The sequence below is a fragment of the Cherax quadricarinatus genome, chromosome 44 (genome assembly GCF_038502225.1).
Source record: "Cherax quadricarinatus isolate ZL_2023a chromosome 44, ASM3850222v1, whole genome shotgun sequence".
Classification (NCBI taxonomy): domain Eukaryota; kingdom Metazoa; phylum Arthropoda; class Malacostraca; order Decapoda; family Parastacidae; genus Cherax; species Cherax quadricarinatus.
This window is the reverse complement of record NC_091335.1, coordinates 26,104,281-26,124,392: the sequence shown is the minus strand read 5'-3', so window position 1 is coordinate 26,124,392 and position 20,112 is coordinate 26,104,281.

The following is a 20,112-nucleotide window of genomic DNA, read 5'->3' as shown; positions in this document are numbered from 1 at the left end:
GTGTGTGTACTCACCTATTTGTACTCACCTATTTGTGGTTGCAGGGGTCGAGTCCTAGCTCCTGGCCCCGCCTCTTCACCGGTTGCTACTAGGCCCTCTCTCTCCCCGCTCCATGAGCTTTATCAAACCTCGTCTTAAAACTGTGTATGGTTCCTGCCTCCACTACGTCATTTTCTAGGCTATTCCACTGCCTTACAACTCTATGACTGAAGAAATACTTCCTACTATCTCTCTGACTCATTTGTGTCTTCAACTTCCAATTGTGGCCTCTTGTTTCTGTGTCCCCTCCCTGGAACATCCTGTCTTTGTCCACCTTGTCTATTCCACGCAGTATTTTATATGTCGTTATCATGTCTCCCCTGACCCTCCTGTCCTCCAGTGTCGTCAGGCCGATTTCCCTTAATCTTTCTTCATAGGACATTCCCCTTAGCTCTGGAACTAACCTTGTCGCAAACCTTTGTACTTTCTCTAGTTTCTTGACGTGCTTTATCAAGTGCGGGTTCCAAACAGGTGCTGCATACTCCAGTATGGGCCTGACATACACGGTGTACAGTGTCTTGAATGATTCCTTACTAAGGTATCGGAATGCTGTTCTCAGGTTTGCCAGGCGCCCATATGCTGCAGCAGTTATCTGATTGATGTGTGCTTCCGGAGACATGCTCGGTGTTATACTCACCCCAAGATCTTTCTCCTTGAGTGAGGTTTGCAGTCTTTGGCCACCTAGCCTATACTCTGTCTGTGGTCTTCTGTGCCCTTCCCCTATCTTCATGACTTTGCATTTGGCAGGATTAAATTCGAGAAGCCATTTGCTGGACCAGGTGTCCAGTCTGTCCAGGTCTCTTTGAAGTCCTGCCTGGTCCTCATCAGATTTAATTCTCCTCATTAACTTCACATCATCTGCAAACAGGGACACTTCTGAGTCTAACCCTTCCGTCATGTCGTTCACATATACCAAAAATAGCACTGGTCCTAGGACCGACCCCTGTAGGACCCCGCTCGTCACAGGTGCCCACTGTGATACATCATTACGTACCATGACTCGTTGTTGCCTCCCTGTCAGGTATTCTCTGATCCATTGCAGTGCCCTTCCTGTTATATGCGCCTGATGCTCTAGCTTCTGCACTAATCTCTTGTGAGGAACTGTGTCAAAGGCCTTCTTGCAGTCCAAGAAGATGCAATCAACCCACCCCTCTCTCTCTTGTCTTACTTCTGTTATTTTATCATAAAACTCCAGAAGGTTTGTGACACAGGATTTGCCTTCCGTGAATCCGTGCTGGTTGGCACTTATACTCTTGTTCAGCTCCAGGTGCTCCACCACTCTCCTCCTGATAATCTTCTCCATAATTTTGCATACTATACACGTCAATGACACAGGTCTTTAGTTTTAGTGTGTGTGTGTGTGTGTGTGTGTGTGTGTGTGTGTGTGTGTGTGTGTGTGTGTGTGTATGTGTGTGTGTGTGTGTGTGTGTGTTTGTGTGTATGTGTGTGTGTGTGTGTGTGTGTGTGTGTGTGTGTGTGTGTGTGTGTGTGTGTGTATGTGTGTGTGTGTGTGTGTGTGTGTTTGTGTGTATGTGTGTGTGTGTGTGTGTGTGTGTGTGTGTGTGTGTGTGTGTGTGTGTGTGTGTGTGTGTGTGTGTGTGTGTTTGTGTGTATGTGTGTGTGTGTGTGTGTGTGTGTGTGTGTGTGTGTGTGTGTTTGTGTGTATGTGTGTGTGTGTGTGTGTGTGTGTGTGTGTGTGTGTGTGTGTGTGTGTGTGTGTGTGTGTGTTTGTGTGTATGTGTGTGTGTGTGTATGTGTGTGTATGTGTTTGTGTTTGTGTGTGTGTTTGTGTGTGTGTGTGTGTGTGTGTGTGTGTGTGTGTGAGTGTGTGTGTGTGTGTGTGTGTGTGTGTGTGTGTTTGTGTGTGTGTATGTGTGTGTGTGTATGTGTGTGTATGTGTTTGTGTTTGTGTGTGTGTTTGTGTGTGTGTGTGTGTGTCTCACCTAGTTGTGGTTGCGGGGGTCGAGTCCGAGCTCCTGGCCCCGCCTCTTCAATGATCGCTACTAGGTCACTCTCCCTAAACCGTGAGCTTTATCATACCTCTGCTTAAAGCTATGTATGGATCCTGCCTCCACTACATCGCTTCCCAAACTATTCCACTTACTGTCTACTCTGTGGCAGAAGAAATACTTCCTAACATCCCTGTGATTCATCTGTGTCTTCAACTTCCAACTGTGTCCCCTTGTTACTGTGTCCAATCTCTGGAACATCCTGTCTTTGTCCACCTTGTCAATTCCTTTCAGTATTTTGTATGTCGTTATCATGTCCCCCCTATCTCTCCTGTCCTCCAGTGTCGTCAGGTTGATTTCCCTTAACCTCTCCTCGTAGGACATACCTCTTAGCTCTGGGACTAGTCTTGTTGCAAACCTTTGCACTTTCTCTAGTTTCTTTACGTGCTTGGCTAGATGTGGGTTCCAAACTGGTGCCGCATACTCCAATATGGGCCTAACGTACACGGTGTACAGGGTCCTGAACGATTCCTTATTAAGATGTCGGAATGCTGTTCTGAGGTTTACTAGGCGCCCATATGCTGCAGCAGTTATTTGGTTGATGTGCGCTTCAGGAGATGTGCCTGGTGTTATACTCACCCCAAAATCTTTTTCCTTGAGTGAGGTTTGTAGTCTCTGGCCCCCTAGACTGTACTCCGTCTGCGGTCTTCTTTGTCCTTCCCCAATCTTCATGACTTTGCAAATGGTGGGATTGAACTCCAGGAGCCAGTTGCTGGACCAGGTCTGCAGCCTGTCCAGATCCCTTTGTAGTTCTGCCTGGTCTTCGATCGAGTGAATTCTTCTCATCAACTTCACGTCATCTGCAAACAGGGACACCTCAGAGTCTATTCCTTCCGTCATGTCGTTCACAGATACCAGAAACAGCACTGGTCCTAGGAGTGACACCTGTGGGACCCCGCTGGTCACAGGTGCCCACTCTGACACCTCGCCACGCACCATGACTCGCTGCTGTCTTCCTGACAAGTATTCCCTGATCCATTGTAGTGCCTTCCCTGTTATCCCTGCTTGGTCCTCCAGTTTTTGCACCAATCTCTTGTGTGGAACTGTGTCAAACGCCTTCTTGCAGTCCAAGAATATGCAATCCACCCACCCCTCTCTCTCTTGTCTTACTGCTGTCACCATGTCATAGAACTCCAGTAGGTTTGTGACACAGGATTTCCCGTCCCTGAAACCATGTTGGCTGCTGTTGATGAGATCATTCCTTTCTAGATGTTCCACCACTCTTCTCCTGATAATCTTCTCCATGATTTTGCATACTATACATGTCAGTGACACTGGTCTGTAGTTTAATGCTTCATGTCTGTTTCCTTTTTTAAAGATTGGGACTACATTTGCTGGCTTCCATGCCTCAGGCAATCTCCCTGTTTCGATAGATGTATTGAATATTGTTGTTAGGGGTACACATAGCGCCTCTGCTCCCTCTCTCAATACCCATGGGGAGATGTTATCTGGCCCCATTGCCTTTGAGGTATCTAGCTCACTCAGAAGCCTCTTCACTTCTTCCTCGGTTGTGTGCACTGTGTCCAGCACATGGTGGTGTGCCCCACCTCTCCGTCTTTCTGGAGTTCCTTCTGTCTCCTCTGTGAACACTTCTTTGAATCTCTTGTTGAGTTCCTCACATACTTCACGGTCATTTCTTGTTGTCTCTCCTCCTTCCTTCCTTAGCCTGATTACCTGGTCCTTGTGCGTGTGTGTGTGTGTGTGTGTGTGTGTGTGTGTGTGTGTGTGTGTGTGTGTGTGTGTTTGTGTTTGTGTGTGTGTGTGTGTGTGTGTGTTTGTGTGTTTGTGTGTGTGTGTGTGTGTGTGTGTGTGTGTGTGTGTGTGTGTGTTTGTGTGTGTGTGTTTGTGTGTGTGTGTGTGTGTGTTTGTGTGTGTGTTTGTGTTTGTGTGTGTGTGTGTGTGTGTGTGTGTGTGTGTGTGTTTGTGTGTGTGTGTGTGTTTGTGTGTGTGTGTGTTTGTGTGTGTGTGTGTGTGTGTGTGTGTGTGTGTGTGTGTGTGTGTGTACTCACCTAGTTGTACTCACCTAGTTGAGATTGCAGGGGTCGAGTCCGAGCTCCTGGCCCCGCCTCTTCACTGATCGCTACTAGGTCACTCTCCCTGAACCGTGAGCTTTATCATACCTCTGCTTAAAGCTATGTATGGATCCTGCCTCCACTACATCGCTTCCCAAACTATTCCACTTACTGACTACTCTGTGGCTGAAGAAATACTTCCTAACATCCCTGTGATTCATCTGTGTCTTCAACTTCCAACTGTGTCCCCTTGTTACTGTGTCCAATCTCTAGAACATCCTGTCTTTGTCCACCTTGTCAATTCCTCTCAGTATTTTGTATGTCGTTATCATGTCCCCCCTATCTCTCCTGTCCTCCAGTGTCGTCAGGTCGATTTCCCTTAACGTCTCCTCGTAGGACACACCCCTTAGCTCTGGGACTAGTCTTGTTGCAAACCTTTGCACTTCCTCTAGTTTCTTTACGTGCTTGGCTAGATGTGGGTTCCAAACTGGTGCCGCATACTCCAATATGGGCCTAGCGTACACGGTGTACAGGGTCCTGAACGATTCCTTATTAAGATATCGGAATGCTGTTCTGAGGTTTGCTAGGCGACAATATGCTGCAACAGTTATTTGGTTGATGTGCGCCTCAGAAGATGTGCCTGGTGTATACCCACCCCAAGATCTCTTTCCTTGATTGAGGTTTGTAGTCTCTGGCCCCCTAGACTGTACTCCGTCTGCGGTCTTCTTTGTCCTTCCCCAATCTTCATGACTCTTCACTTGGTGGGGTTGAACTCCAGGAGCCAGTTGCTGGACCAGTCCCCCAGCTTGTCCAGATCCTTTTGTAGTTCTGCCTGGTCCCCGTCCGATTGAATTCTCATCAACTTCACATCATCTGCAAACAGGGACACTTCGGAGTCTATTCCTTCCGTCATGTCGTTCACAAATACGAGAAACAGCACCGGTCCTAGGACTGACCCTTGTGGAACCCCAATCGTCACACGCGCCCACTCTGACACCTCGCCTCGTACCATGACTCGCTGCTGCCTTTCTGACATGTATTCCCTGATCCATTGTAGTGCCTTCCCTGTTATCCCTGTCTTGTCCTCCAGTTTTTGCACTTATCTCTTGTGTGGAACTGTGTCAAACGCCTTCTTACAGTCTAAGAAAATGCAATCTACCCACCCCTCTCTCTCTTGTCTTACTGCTGTCACCCTGTCATAGAACTCCAGTAGGTTTGTGACACAGGATTTCCCGCCCCTGAAACTATGTTGACTGTTGTAGATAAGCTCATTTCTTTCTAGGTGTTTCACCACTCTTCTCATAATCTTCTCCATGACTTTGCATAATGTACATGTCAGTGACGCTGGTCTATAGTTTAGTGCTTCATGTCTGTCTCCTTTTTTAAAAATTGGGACTACATTTGCTGTCTTCCATGCCTCAGGCAATCTCCCTCTTTCGACAGATGTGTTGAAAATTGTTGTTAGGGGTACATATAGCACCTCTGTACCCTTTCTCAGGACCCGTGGAGAGATGTTATCTGGCCCCATCGCCTTTGAGGTGTCTAGCTCACTCAGCAGCCTCTTCACTTTTTCCTCGGTTGTATACATTGTGTCCAGCACTTGGTGGTGTACCTCACCTCTCCGTCTTTTTGGAGTTCCTTCTGTCTCCTCTGTGAACAGTTCTTTGAATCTCATGTTGAGTTCCTCACATACTTCACGGTCGTTTCTTGTGATCTCTCCTCCTTCTTTCCTTAGCCTGATTACCTGGTCCTTGACTGTTTTCTCCTAATGTGGCTGTACAACAGCTTCGGGTCAGATGTGGCTTTCGCTGCTATGTCATTGTCATATTGTCGTGTGTGTGTGTGTGTGTGTACACTTATCTAATTGTACTCACCTAATTGTGGTTGCAGGGGTCGAGACTCAGCTCCTGGCCCCCCCCTCTTCACTGACCGTTACTGGGTCCTTCCTCTCCCTGCTCCATGAGCTTTATCATACCTCGTCTTAAAACTATGTATGGTTCCTGTGTGTGTGTGTGTGTGTGTGTGTGTGTGTGTGTGTGTGTGTGTGTGTGTGTGTGTGTGTGTGTGTGTGTGTGTGTGTGTGTGTGTGTGTGTGTGTGTGTGTGTGTGTGTGTGTGTGTACTCACCTAATTGTACTCATCTGATTGTGGTTGCAAGGGTCGAGACTCAACTCCTGGCCCCGCCTCTTCACTGAACGCTACTAGGTCCTCTCTCTCCCTGCTCCATTAGCTGTATCATACCTCGTCTTAAAGCTATGGATCGTTCCTGCCTCCAGTACATCACTTGCTAGACTATTCCACTTCATCCCTTTGTCTCATCTGATTCTTCAATTTCCAAGTGTAACCCCTAGTTTCTGTCTCCCCTCTCTGGAGCATCCTGTCTCTGTCCACCTTGTCTATTCCACGCAGTATTTTGTGTGTCGTTATCATGTCTTCCCTTAACCCTCCTGTACTCCAGTGTCGTCACGCCGATTTCCCTTAACCTTTCTTCCTAGGGCATTCCCTTGTGACTCATTTGAGTTTGCAACTTCCAGCTGTGGCTCGTATTCCTGTTCTCGTCTCTCAAGCAGTCTGTTCCTATTCATCCTATTAATTCCTCTCAGCATTATGTACGTTGTTATAAATCACGAAATCGTAATGACACGATTGCAAACAAACCACAATATTGTAGCCAGGTGGCCCAGTGGCTAAGGAGTCGGTCTGGAGTTTTACCACTCACTAGCCGCGAGTTCCTTTCCCGCCTGTACCGTAGTTTGTTTACGTTGTTATATTACCCCAAATCCTGTCCTCCAGTGTTGTCAGGTTGAGTTCTCTTAACCTCTCCTCGTAGGACAAACCCATCAGCTCCGGGGTTAGTCTTGTTGCGAACTTTTCCACTTTCTCTAATTTCTTGACGTGTTTGACCAAGTGTGGATTTCATACTGGTGCTGCATATTCCAATATGAGCCTGACGTACACGGTGTAGTGTCGTGAATGACTTTTTTAGTTAGATATCTAAAAGCTAGTCATAGATTTGCCAGACACGCATTTGCTGCAGCAGTTATTTGGTTGATGTGCGCCTCGGGTGATATGCTTCGTATGATACTCACCCCAAAGTCCTCCTTGAGTGAGCTTAGCAGGTTTTGACTCCCGAGTATGCACTCCGTTTGTGGTCTACCTTGTCCTTACCTGAGCTTCATAACATTGCATTTGGTGGATTAAAATCCAGTAACCAAAATCCAGAACAGACCTGCAGCCTGTCCAAACAGAATTGTAGCCTTTCCTGGTCCACGTATGCTTGTATTCTCATTATTTTCACATCATCTGCGAACAGAGATACCTCGACTCTACCCCTCCCGTCATGTCACTCGCATATACAATAAACAGCACCGATCCTAGGAATGATCCTTGAGGAACCCCAAACGTCAAATGCACTCATTTCGACTGCTCTTCTCGGACAATCATTGAGTGTTTCCTTCTTGTCAGGTACGCCCTGATTCATTGTAGTGCTTTCCTTGTTATTCTTGCCTGCTCTATCTTTCTTACAAGTCTCTTGTGCGGTATTGTGTCGGAACCTTATAGTCCAAGAAAATGCATTCTACCTATCCCTTTCCTCTCTTACTTCTGTTACCTTGTAGAACTCCAGTCGATTTGTGATACATTTCTAAAGTCATGCTGATAAATTAGATAAAGATACCCAAGAGTTGCACATGTGTCTAATTTATCAACGTGTCGGTTCTCTGAACCATTCATCGACAATCCTGTCTGACACTGCAACTTCTTGGGATCTTAATACTTGGAAATTCTTCGCTTGCCTAACCCTTGGGCACGACCTACTTCCACATTGGACAAATGTGACACCACCTACGACTGCTGCACCTCTCCTGCCTACGGCATATAAGCTACTTCTCCACACATATGCTGTATTCTATTCAAGACTGATGGAGTGACCACATTGACTCAAGGTTGAAGGACTGATTACCTCATTCTCCCGTTCTTCACGATTCTCCCTTGTATGGACTGATGAAGCCACTGTATGGCGAAACGTTTCCTCAAAGATATCTGTCTCTGTTTCCTTTCTCGAAAACTGAGACTACATTTGCTGTCTTCCACACCTCCGGCAGTTGGTCTGTGTCGATACACTTGAGGATTGTTGCTTGAGGCAATCATAGTACCTCTGCTTCCTCTCTCTCAGGACCCACAGAGAAATGTTATCTAGTTCCACCGCCCACGAGGTATCTAGTTCACATGACACTTGCTGGTGCACTCTACCGCTTCAATTTGCTGGAAGCCTTCCTGTAACCTCTGAGAATACCTCTGGCTCTAAGGTTCAATTCTTTATTTTTCTGAATTCTTTATCTTCTGTATTTTTTCCATGTTCTAGCACATTAAGCTTTGTCTTCTCCACACTTATGGGTAAAACATTAGCTCACTCTGGTCTTCCCATTGCTTCTTTTGCTCCCTGCACTTTCTGGCCACACACCCCTCATTCATTGTCTTTCCCTCTGACTCTCTTTCCCACTGCGCCTCATTCAGGATTTTTTTATACTTGTGTAGTCCTCCCTTTTAAACTTTGGCTTCTCACTTCCTTCCACTGCCGCTTCTCTCTCCACTGGTAATTGTACAAGGTATTCGAAACTCAGGACCATGTCATCACTAGCACCGAGGGGCCTTTCATATGTAATATCCCTTGTGTCAAAACCACTCTGGGTGAATACAAGGTTCAGCCTTGCTGGTTCATCCCCTCCTCTCTCTCTCTCTCTCTCTGGTCGTGTCCATACCATGTTGTTGCATGGAGTTCTCCATTACCACCTCAAGTATCTTCCTACTTTCTGGTCCTCCATGTGGCTATAGGTTCCCCAGCCTGTCCTTTTGTGGTTGAAGTCATCCATGACCAACAGCTTTGCCCTGCCTATATGGACCCTTCTGGCTATCTCATCTAGTGTATCTGCCATTGCTCTGTTGCTTTCATCATATTTTAGTCTTGGCCTATTGCTGTTTAGTGGTGGGTTGTACATCACTGCTATCATCACCTTGGGATCCTTAGTCTTCACTGTGCCTACTATGTACGTGGTCATCTGCTCTCCCCTCTGTCCTTTCCTCTCTTCTCAAAACTCAACTTGTTTCTGATATGCAGTGCTACATTCTCTGTTCCCCCGGTCATTCCTCAAAATCTGATATCCAGCTGAGAAGGTCGTAAGCTTCGTATCCGTGAGTGCTGTAATGCCTGGGGATGCCTCCACTATTCGTTCATGCCACTCATGACTCATATTTGTTATTCCATTTACTTTGGTGTGTGTACTCACCTAGTTGTGGTTGCAGGGATCGAGTCACAGCGTGCGTGTGTGTGTGTGTATGTGTGTGTGTATGTGTGTGTGTGTGTGGGTGGGTGGGTGGGTGAGTGAGTACTCACCAATATCCTCACCTATATATGGTTGCAGGGGTCGAGTCATAGCTCCTGGCCCCGCCTCTTCACTGCTCGATACTAATTCACTCTCCCTGTTCCATGAACTTTATCATATCTCTTCTTCAAGCTATGTATGAAACTTGCTTCCACTACTTCACTCTTCAGATTATTCCACTTCCTGACAACTCTAAGGCTAAAGAAATACTTCCTAACATCCCTATGACTCATCTGGGTTTTCAGGTTGTTCCTGTATCCCATCTCTGAAACATTCGAGCCCTGTCCACCTTGCCAATTTCTCTCAGTATTTTATACGTTGTTATCATGTCCCCTCTATCCCTCCTATCCTCTAGTGTCATCAGGTTGAGTTCCTTTTACCTCTCCTCATAAGACATACCCCTCAGTTCCGGGACTAATAGTGTTGCAAATTTTTACACTTTCTCCAATTTCGTGACGTGTTTGAATAGGTGAGGGTTCCATACTGGCACTGCATATTCCAGTATAGGCCTGACGTACACGGTGCACAATGTCGTGAATGATTTCTTACTCAGATGTCTAAATGCCAATCTCAGGTTTGCCAGTCTCCCATATGCTACAACAGTTATTTGATTGATGTGTGCCTCAGGGGACATGTTCGTTATAATGCTTACCCCAAGATCCTTTTCTTTAAGTGACGTTTGCAGTTTTTTATTTCCTAACCTGTACTCCGTATGCGGTCTTCTGTGTCCTTCCCCAGTCTTCTTGACCTTACACTTACTGGGGTTAAACTCCAGGAACCATTTGTCGGACCAGACTTGTAGTCTGTCCAGATCCCCTTGTAATATTAACTGATCCTCGCCTGCTTGTATTATCATCAGTTTCACATCATCAGTGAACAGTGACACTTCTGAATCTAATCCTTCCACCATGTCATTTACGTATACAAGAAACAGCACCGGATCTAGGACTTACCCCTGTGGAACCCCACTCGACACGTGAGCCCACTCTGATACTTCATCATGTACCAACGCTCGTTGTTTCCTTCCCGTCAGGTATTCCCTGATCTATTGCAGTACTTTCCCTATTATTACTGCCTACTCCTCTAATTTTTGCACCTGTCTCTTGTGTGGTACTGTGTCAAAAGCCTTCTTGCAGCCCAAAAAGATGCAATCTACCCATCCCTCTCTCTCCTGTCTTACTTCTGTTACCGTATCGTAGAACTCAAGTAGATTTGTGACACAGGATTTCCCATCTCTGAAGCTGTGCTAATTGTCATGTATGAGCCCAATCTTTTCAAGGTGTTCCACCACTCTTCTCCTGATAATCTTTTCCATGACTTTACATACTATACAAGTCAGTGACACTGGTCTGTAGTTTAACGCTGCCTGTCTCTCTCCTTTCTTAAACATTGGAACTACATGTGCTGTCTTCCATGCCTCAGGCAACTGCCCAGTTTCGATAGATTTACTGAAGATTGCCGCTAACGGCACACACAGTTCTTCTGGTCCCTCTCTCAGTATCCACAGAGATATGTTATCTGGTCCCACCGCCTTTGAGGTATCTAGTTCACTTAGGAGTTTCTTCACCTCTACATTGGTTATGTGTATTGTGTCCAGCACCTGCTGGTGCACCCTACCTCCACGGTTTGCTGGAAGCATCCTGTCTCTATTGTGAATACTTCTCTAAATCTTTTGTTAAGTTCATCACATACTTCCTGATCACTCTTTGTGAGCTCCCCTTCCCTTCCCTCCACTGGTTTTGTCTTGCTCTCACTTTCAGTTGTTCCCTTTCCTGTCGTGTTCTGTCTCGACTGAGGTACACTTGTTGATAACCCGACAGTGGCTTCTGTTGTAGTATCCTGTTCAGTACCACTTCTGTGTTGAATGTCACTTTGATTGGTCGATTTTTTTCCCTCGAATTCTCGCCAAGTCTGCGAAAAATTTTCTACCTGACACATGTCCTTCTCTCCTGTTATTGCAATGATGTTCTTAATCTCTGTTTCCTCCCACTGCTTTCTTTCATTACAAGTCTTCCCTTCAGCCTCCTGAAGCCCATGAATAATTATTGACCTCTCCCTCTCTTCTTCCCATTGCTTTTCCCTCCATATCTCTGGATCTGATATAAGCATCTCCTTTGTTTCCCTTATCATCTCCATGACACCCTGATGGCCTGATATTACTGCTGCAAAAGACTTCTTAAATCCATCCCCTCCTTCAGTCCCTTCGTTGCCTGTTGATGTTCCCATTTCAGTTACCTTGCTCCTTTCGGACCTTATTTTTATATCCTGCCTCAGTACATTCATTTCTTCCTCCAGTCTCTGTATGTTTGCCTCAGCTACTACAGCTCGTGATTCCTACTTCTTGCTCTCTGCATATATCTTCTCTAACATGTTACTGCAAAGCTCATTTAACCTTTTTTTCCATTCTTGTTCCATTTTGTTCTTGAGCCGTTTTACCAATTCTTCCTTTTCAGACCAGCCATCATCAGTTATCTTGCCTTTACGTCCTCCTTTTTGAAATCCCAATTTTTTTGTCAGGTTAGGATGCTCTAGCTCCTTCAGCGTTGTATAAAAATGTATGTGTGTGTGTGTGTGTGTGTGTGTGTGTGTGTGTGTGTGTGTGTGTGTGTGTGTGTGTGTGTGTGTGTGTGTGACGGGGGTGAGGGTATTTATGAGCTAATGTGTTAGGTTAGGTTTGTCTGAGTATGTGTATACGTATGCATGAGTGTGTATGTGTGTGTGTGTGTGTGTGTGTGTGCGTGTGTGTGGTGTGTGTGTGTGTGTGTGTGGTGTGTGTGTGTGTGTGTGTGTGGTGTGTTTGGTGTGTGTGTGTGTGTGTGTGTGTGTGTGTGTGTGTGTGTGTGTGTGTGTGTGTGTGTGTGTGTGTGTGGTGTGTGTGTGTGTGTGGTGTGTGTGTGTGTGTGTGTGTGTGTGTGTGGTGTGTGTGTGGTGTGTGTGTGTGTGGTTGTGTGTGTGTGTGTGTGGTGTGTGTGTGTGTGTGTGTGTGGTGTGTGTGTGTGTGTGGTGTGTGTGTGTGGTGTGTGTGTGTGTGTGTGGTGTGTGTGTGTGTGTGTGTGTGTGTGTGTGTGTGTGTGTGTGTGTGTGTGGTGTGTGTGTGTGTGTGTGTGTGTGTGTGTGTGTGTGTGGTGTGTGTGTGTGTGTGTGTGTGTGTGTGTGTGTGTGTGTGTGTGTGTGGTGTGTGTGTGTGTGTGTGTGTGTTTACTCATACTTTGATTTCAAGGACATTAAACTCAGCACCTGGCCCTGTCTTCTAACATTAAAAATATGTATGTGATGCTTCCTGGGATCAAGGACTCTATCGTACCTACTTTTGAAACTGTGTATGAAATCTGTGTTCACTTCCAGTAGTTCCTCCCACTTGTTCACCATCTTGTTCACCATGCTCATGTTCATAACATCCCTGAAGATCGTCTGTGTCCTCAGCTTCCACCTGTGTCCTCAGCTTCCCCGCGACTTGTATTTCAAACTCTCTCTTGTTGCTCCATCGATACGTCCGGGTAACATGCACGCCATGTACAAGCACACACGTGCAACTAATGCGACATTTCATTGCGGCAACGTTTCGCTCTCCAAGAGCTTGACAAAGCTTCTGGAGAGCGAAATATTTTCTCAGTACAATGTCGCAATAGTTGCACGTGTCCTTTCTTCTGACATATTGCCAGTAATTCTACCAACTTTATTACAACACGTACGTCGTTATCATGCCCTCACTAGTCCTTCTTTCTTCCAAAGTGATAACTGTTAGTTGCCTAAGCAGCCTGTCAGAGCTCAAACCTTAGTTCTGGAGCCAGCTTAGTCGCCAACCTCTCTCTTTCCCCAAGCTTTGAACCTGCTGTCTCAGGCGTGGGTACCAAGCTGGCGGTGCTCATTCTCAGGCAGGTCTGACGTACGTCGTGTGCAGTTTCCTGACGCATTCTTTATTAAGGTGTTTGCGGGTAATTCCGGAATTTGCTGGCCTTGCATGCGCTCAGTGGCGGATTAAACCTGGCCAAGGCAGGGGGGGCAGGGGGGGCAAGGGGACTGGGGCAGGGGGGCAGGGGGGCAAACAATACGTATATTTTGTTTTCATTTAATTGATTACCCGCACGTATAAATATTTTTTATTATTATTAACACATTGGCCGTGTCCCACCAAGGCAGGGTGACCTGAAAAAGAAACACTTTCATCATCACTTACTCCGTCACTGTCTTGCCAGAGGCGCGCTTACACTACAGTTATAAAACTGCAACAGTAACACCCCTCCTTCAGAGTGCAGACCTCCAGGACTCAAGTCCGGCTAAACGGTTACCCTGAATCCCTTCATGAGTAATAAACTGAAATACGATTATGAAACGCTTGACTTTTAAAATTAAACCAGTAAACGCTTAAACAAAGCTTATTACTAAGAATAATGCTGGAGCAATATGTAGGAGTTCAGTCTGGCTGTTTGAGTTGTGGCAAACTGCAACAGAATTTAGTTTTTTCTCGTAATTATTATGGTGCTTCCAGCTGAACGTTTAGTAACAGTCCCAGATTTTCGATTAGCAGATTACAGTGGGCTTAGAGAACACCTATCATCTGTGAACTGGGGTATCGAAGAGAACTATCAATATGACAGGTTCTAAACGCTACACACGCTGCCCGAGGAACATTTATTCCGTTTAGAGAAGCGAAATCAAATAAATATATCAGTAGTAGAGAGATATAGAGGGGGACACTTATTTCTTGTATTAAATTTAATAGGTTTTATCAATGATCCAGCTCTGGCTGGTCTGTACGTCTCGAAAACCTATATTTGGCTCTTAGATTCTGTCTACAGCTTACGTGTATATAAGTTGCAATTTGTTAATTCTCTGGTATTCAAATAGTTATTTTTTTTTATCACGTGGAGGTCCGCGTAATGAACCGCTGGACAGCGGTCAAGATGCAGATGTGCTTCGTGAAATAGAGGAAGCACAGGTGTGTGGATAAAGGTTGTGTCGGTAGGTGAGTCTGTTTATAATGTCGCTGATGCTGGGTTAACACGTGGATGCGACTTGTGCAACAAAAATACTCTTGAACGAAATTTGAGAAATGGTGGAATGCCATCCACCAGTCGCCGTTTTTTTTCAGTCTAGTGAAGCCTAATTTCAATTCTGCGAGCATTGCTTATTACGTGGACAACCTGCTAGGTGTTTAGGGAAGAAGAGAAGCTGCGATATGTTCCCGGTTAGAACAAATGACTTCCAGTCCGCTGTTGTGGCTGTTGGTAGGAAGTGTGCAGCAGACAGTTGGGCTGTGATTGCTCACAGCAGGACTGAGTTTACACAAGATCTGCACACAGCAGATGCATTCCAGTACTAGATTCGTAGCACTAATTTCCGATCACTGAAACACACTCAGGAGACTCCAGACAGGCTAATAGATGAAGAGAAAATGCGTTTTTGAAGGTTAACTACCTTCAAGAGAAGGATAACGAGCAGGTATCCATTACTGATCTAGTGCAAAAAAAAAAAAATGACGGAATAGCGTGTAATGAATACGCCCAGCTCCAGATGTAAGGGTAAACATGAAGACCACCTTGGGAAAGACATTGTAATTACAGCTGTCGACAACAAGATCAATGTGGTGATACAGGAGGATATAAGATTTAATAAAAACTCCAAATGGTTAGATGCTGAGTAAGAGAAACTAAGATTAGTAAGAGCCGCTGCACATCTTATCAAGAATGACGTTAAGTACAGTGAACCAGGTGCTGATAGACTTAAGGGCACTGATATTCCTGGCATTACGTTTGCACATTTCCTCCAGTTTTTTGCTGATAATGCAAACCACAACATCGCCACACTAGATGACCGTGACACATTGCACCACATGCACATCATTGTGACAGTTACGCCATAGACCACAGTAACAAGACAAGTTTCCAGGATTCCTGCAACACTCAGCAATGTGACAGCTGTTGGGGAAATCAAAATGCACTAAGTCATCAACCAATGTCGACCCACCATTGCAGTGCCTCAGCTACGTTGACCCAACATGTACGTTTGATCTGCTTTGGAAAGTTGTGTGACCTGTTAGTGCTGCTTGGCCTGGATGGTCGTGTATAATGAAAGCTGTTTCTAGTGGCGGTCAGCCTGGTCAGTGTTCCATCATATTGTTGCCTATGGATCCAAGTGCGTTGCATTTACTTCACCTTAATGTTTGTGTCCGCAGAGGCTAAGCGACAGAATGTTCAGTCAGTCCTTACCTTTGAGCCGCCATTGTCATGGGTCAGAGGCCCAGATCATTGTTGCTAATGAATGTACTAAAAATGATCTGTGTTCGGTAGTACTTAGGTTATGAGTATTCCCAACACAAATAATCTAGGATGCATCAAAAATATCTGGGTCCAGTCTGGCAGAGGTGTTTGAAGTGGGACGTGATCCAAATGCTGTTTGACACAAGCACAGCGGAAAGGTAGTAGCAAAAGCAGTCAGTTGACAATTGCTGACGCTGCTTTGAATGCACTTCCTACATCTCATGCATTCGAAGTTCCTCTTTCTGAGGTCGGGAAGGATGATGAGAAAGAAATGGTTGAATTAACTGATACCCAGGTGGAAGCCAGTTCAACAGAGAGATCACCAACGCCTAATATTTTTGTTATCGCAGTCCGATCACATCCCAGATGAGTTACAAGATGAAGTTCAGTTGTTTAACAAGCTGTTGGCAAGTGAACTGAACTCGGGAGATGTGTATTCGGAAGTTCTCGAAAGGAAACACCAGAAACTGGACAATCACTGCCATGGTTTAGTCAACAATCACACTGTAGATTTACTACAATACCACATTGATAAAGATTTAGTACAACACAATCAGAATCGTACACTTTTCTGTACACAGAAACACGTTCAGATTTGTAAATACTTGCACATTGTCATTCAAAACTGCGAGTAAAAGCCAGAGGATGGCAGGTTGGACACAGTCGCCATGTTGCAGTAGCTTGTAAGAGTTTGTAATAATTACGTAATAGTTTGTAAAACAAGTAACAGTGGCACTATAAATGCAGTAATTTTTTTTTAGGTTAAAAGTTTTATTAATTTCCTCTATAACTTGTTAACTAAACCTCATTGGACAGTTGCTTGTTTGTGAGGGTAAGAAGGACAGTAAGCTTTTCAACAATGGAGTGGTTGCGATTTGGAACATTAAGTGGACGATAGTCCTGTCAACCCTGATTCACTGGGCCTCATATTCACCTATCATATTGAACCTCATATTCACCTCTACTTGAATCTTTGGGAGTAGAGATCAGTGTGTTGAGTTGTATGACCCCGGGCTGTACAGTATTTCAGGTACCTGATGTTTGGTCGCCAGAAGTCCAGGTGCAAAGCGACCCATAACACGTGTGCTGACTGTGCAGGTGAATTTGACACTTCTCACTTGTGTATGGGAGTCTTGCGGTGTCTCGTAATCCAGGGGTTGTAGAACTCAGTGCAGGTCATGGTGTCAGTATTCGATGGAGAAGTGTAGAAGGTAAGGTTTTCCCATGAGGGTGTACTCGAATCGTCACTATCTTCTTTTGAAGAGGGTTCTTCTGGCGAGTCTACAATGGTGTTAGCAGGTAATTGAGGGTCGACAGGAGCAGTGGAGAGGTCTAATGGTGGTGTAACAGAAGGTTGGGAGGCGTGGGAGACGGTGATAGAGGCAGCATGATCATCGTTGTCAGTGGTGGAAGTAGTTATAGAAGTTACAGGAGCAGTTGCTTGGGCAGGAGACAGGTCTGCAGGTGCAGTAAAGTTCACGACGCTGGGAAAGATCTTTAGGATGTCGGGTGAAGGTGTGGAGTCCGGGATATTGAAGGCAGGCATGTTGTTCGGACGGAATAGTTCGTTAATAGTGGTGTTGAACGTGCCGGGGTTTGCTGCGTTTGTAAGGTGTGCATACACCATGCAGTACATCACCTTGGAGGGAGCACCGTCGGGGAGTGAAGAGAGGGAGTTGCTGGGCGAGGGCGTCTGTAGAGTGGCGTGTAGTATCTTGGTGGTGTCGGCTTGTAGTTTGGTGTTTGCAGCGTATTTCGGTGAAATGGGGGTGTTTTTCTACAGATCTTCTTTTGTTTTCTTCGATAATATTTCTTTCCTGAGTGGGAACTTTGCTGCAGTTAAGACATGTTGATGGTGCAGGATCTGAATTTGTGTCCATAAGAACAATTTGAACAAACTTCTTATCCTTGATGGGGCAGTCCTTGGTGGTGTGATTATAGTAGTAGCAGGTCCAGCAGTGGGAGACGTGTGTGCAACGTTCTGGTTGTATATGACTAGGGTGAATGTGGTAATATAGGATGGCTAGACCGTCAGAGAGACCTTGGGCAGCCATGGAGATGTGTGAGAATGTGATCTTTAGCATAGATGAGGCGTTAGGGATCTTGGAGATGCTGTCTACCGAGGCCCAGGTATTTTGTTCCTCGATAGACGTCTTCGGTGCTTCAGTAGAGAGAGAGAGGTGACGATCTTGTCCAGTCTTTACACAAAGACCGAACGTTTCGCCATCAAGAATGGAGACGGGGATATTGTGAATTGTCGTGTTTATCGGGTCTTGACTGAAGAGTCGCCCATTAGTTTTGAAGCTTCAGTGTCGTCTGTGCAGACAATAAAGGAGTCCTTCAGAGAGTGAATTGCCGTAAATTTGACCTGCAGGCAGGTCCTAACGGCGGTAGCTAAAGCTAGCTTCGATGAGTCATTGATTACTACATTCACAGGCTTGATTTTCACACAATGCGACAGCATAGTGAGAAAGGAGGTGGGACTTGTAGAATATAAATTCCCCTCCCCAGCGGGATCGAAGGGACCCTTCTTGAGTGTATTCTTGTATTAAAGATTTGTGTTTTGTCTCTCTGCGCCGTCTCCTGGTGTTTTTACCAAAGGGGTTGTGGGTACCCTGATTCATGCTGCTGTCCATCACAGGGAATTCTGACTGCTATCTACCCAGCCGGTGGAAGGCCCGTCGGTGTGGTTACACCTCCCTCCAGACTGGCTTTTAGACTACTCTGCTCTTTCTGCTCTAATCTGTTAACTACCTTGCCAATTCCTCTTGAGTGACTTTGACGCTCACCACCCTACGTAGCATGTAGATTGCTCCATGTAGGATAGGAAAAGTGTTCTGTTGGAGTCCTTGTTGACTTTTGGATGTTGGCATCCTGCATGATGGGTCTCCAGCATATCAATGCCTTGTCAGGAATAGACATCTCTCTTCCAGGTCTGTGTATTTGGATTTTTCCTCACCTCCTGGAGTCGGCAGGAGGTTTCTCTGTGGTCTACTCTCTGGTGAAGATTGGAGACCGCGGACTGGCAGCGCCATCAGCCTCAGGCACAGATTTCTTGTTTTTTGTGATTTTTGCGATGTACAGGGAGCTAATAACATGTAGGCAGTCTTGCAGTGTCCGCTCTTGTGGTAGCCTTTCGCCTACTTTGGGGAGCAGTGGATGGCATTATGAAGTGGGTTGCCTGTAATGGCTTGCACTTTTCTACTCTAGATACAGTGGCTGCTCACGAAAAGTTATCCAGTCCTAGCTGTCTGGGGGATTAGTGTGGAGCGTTATAGAACACAATGGCTTGTAGTGTTTTGTTGAAGGAGGAGGCTCTACTTTTCCAAGAGGAAAATAGGAGGCTGAAAATTCGCCTAGATGGATTTGGGAGTGAGTGTGAGAAGGGTGGAGTCGGTGTGGAGAAAAAGGTTACCAACAGTGAGTTCAAGAGTGGCAACCGCTTCAAGTGGAATGTGATCCCTATTAAATGTAGAAGTACCAAGAAAAGGAAGCTTAATAGAGAAGATCTGAAGGTAGGAAATCGATTCTCTCTTATCCAGGATGAGTGCACTTTAGTGGTTAGCGAGGTTAAAGGTACCACTAACTCCCCTGCTAATCAAGGTAAGAACATTCTGATTGTGGGTAACTCACAGGTAAGATATATGGACCGTGCTTTCTGTAACAGAGACAGGAGCATTAGACTGAGAGTGTGCTTCCAAGGAGCTGGTGTTGATAACATCGTCAACAGGTTGGATATTATTATGTCAGAGAACAAGCCCATCATATGTCTTAGTGCTGGCGGAAATTATATCAAGAATGGCAGGAGACAAGAGCCTTCTGAATGCCACATACAAAGCTATAAAATAGGGTCAACAGGAAGGGTGGTGGAGTGGCGATATATTTCGGACACAGAATCTGTTTGGCTACAGTTTCTTGAGGGTCGTGACAAATTAATTTTGGGAGTACGGCAGGCTGCTATGGGACAAAATTCATAAGGCGTCTAGATATGAAAATGTCGTGTTAATGGGAGATTTTAATTAACTTTAGACATATTGAATAGAACAATATGACAGGAATTCTTGAATCTAGTGACTTTCTTGATAAGATTCAGGATTGCTTTTTAAAACAGTTTGGGACAGAAACACCTAGTGGAAACATTATGGTAGACTTGGTTCTTGCCAACGCAGAATCACTAATTAATAATCTTGAGGCTAATGATGAGCTTGGTGAAAGTGATAACAAATCACTTAATTTCAATATATCATAGAATTATCCAAATAACTGCAATCAAGTCTCTGTCCCAGACTTCCGCTTGGCCGATTTCATGGGACTGAGAAATTACCTGGGTGGGCTAAATTGGAATGACCTGACTATGGGTCAGGCAGGTGTTGTTAGCCAATATGACATTTTTCATAGCATAGTTCTAGCTG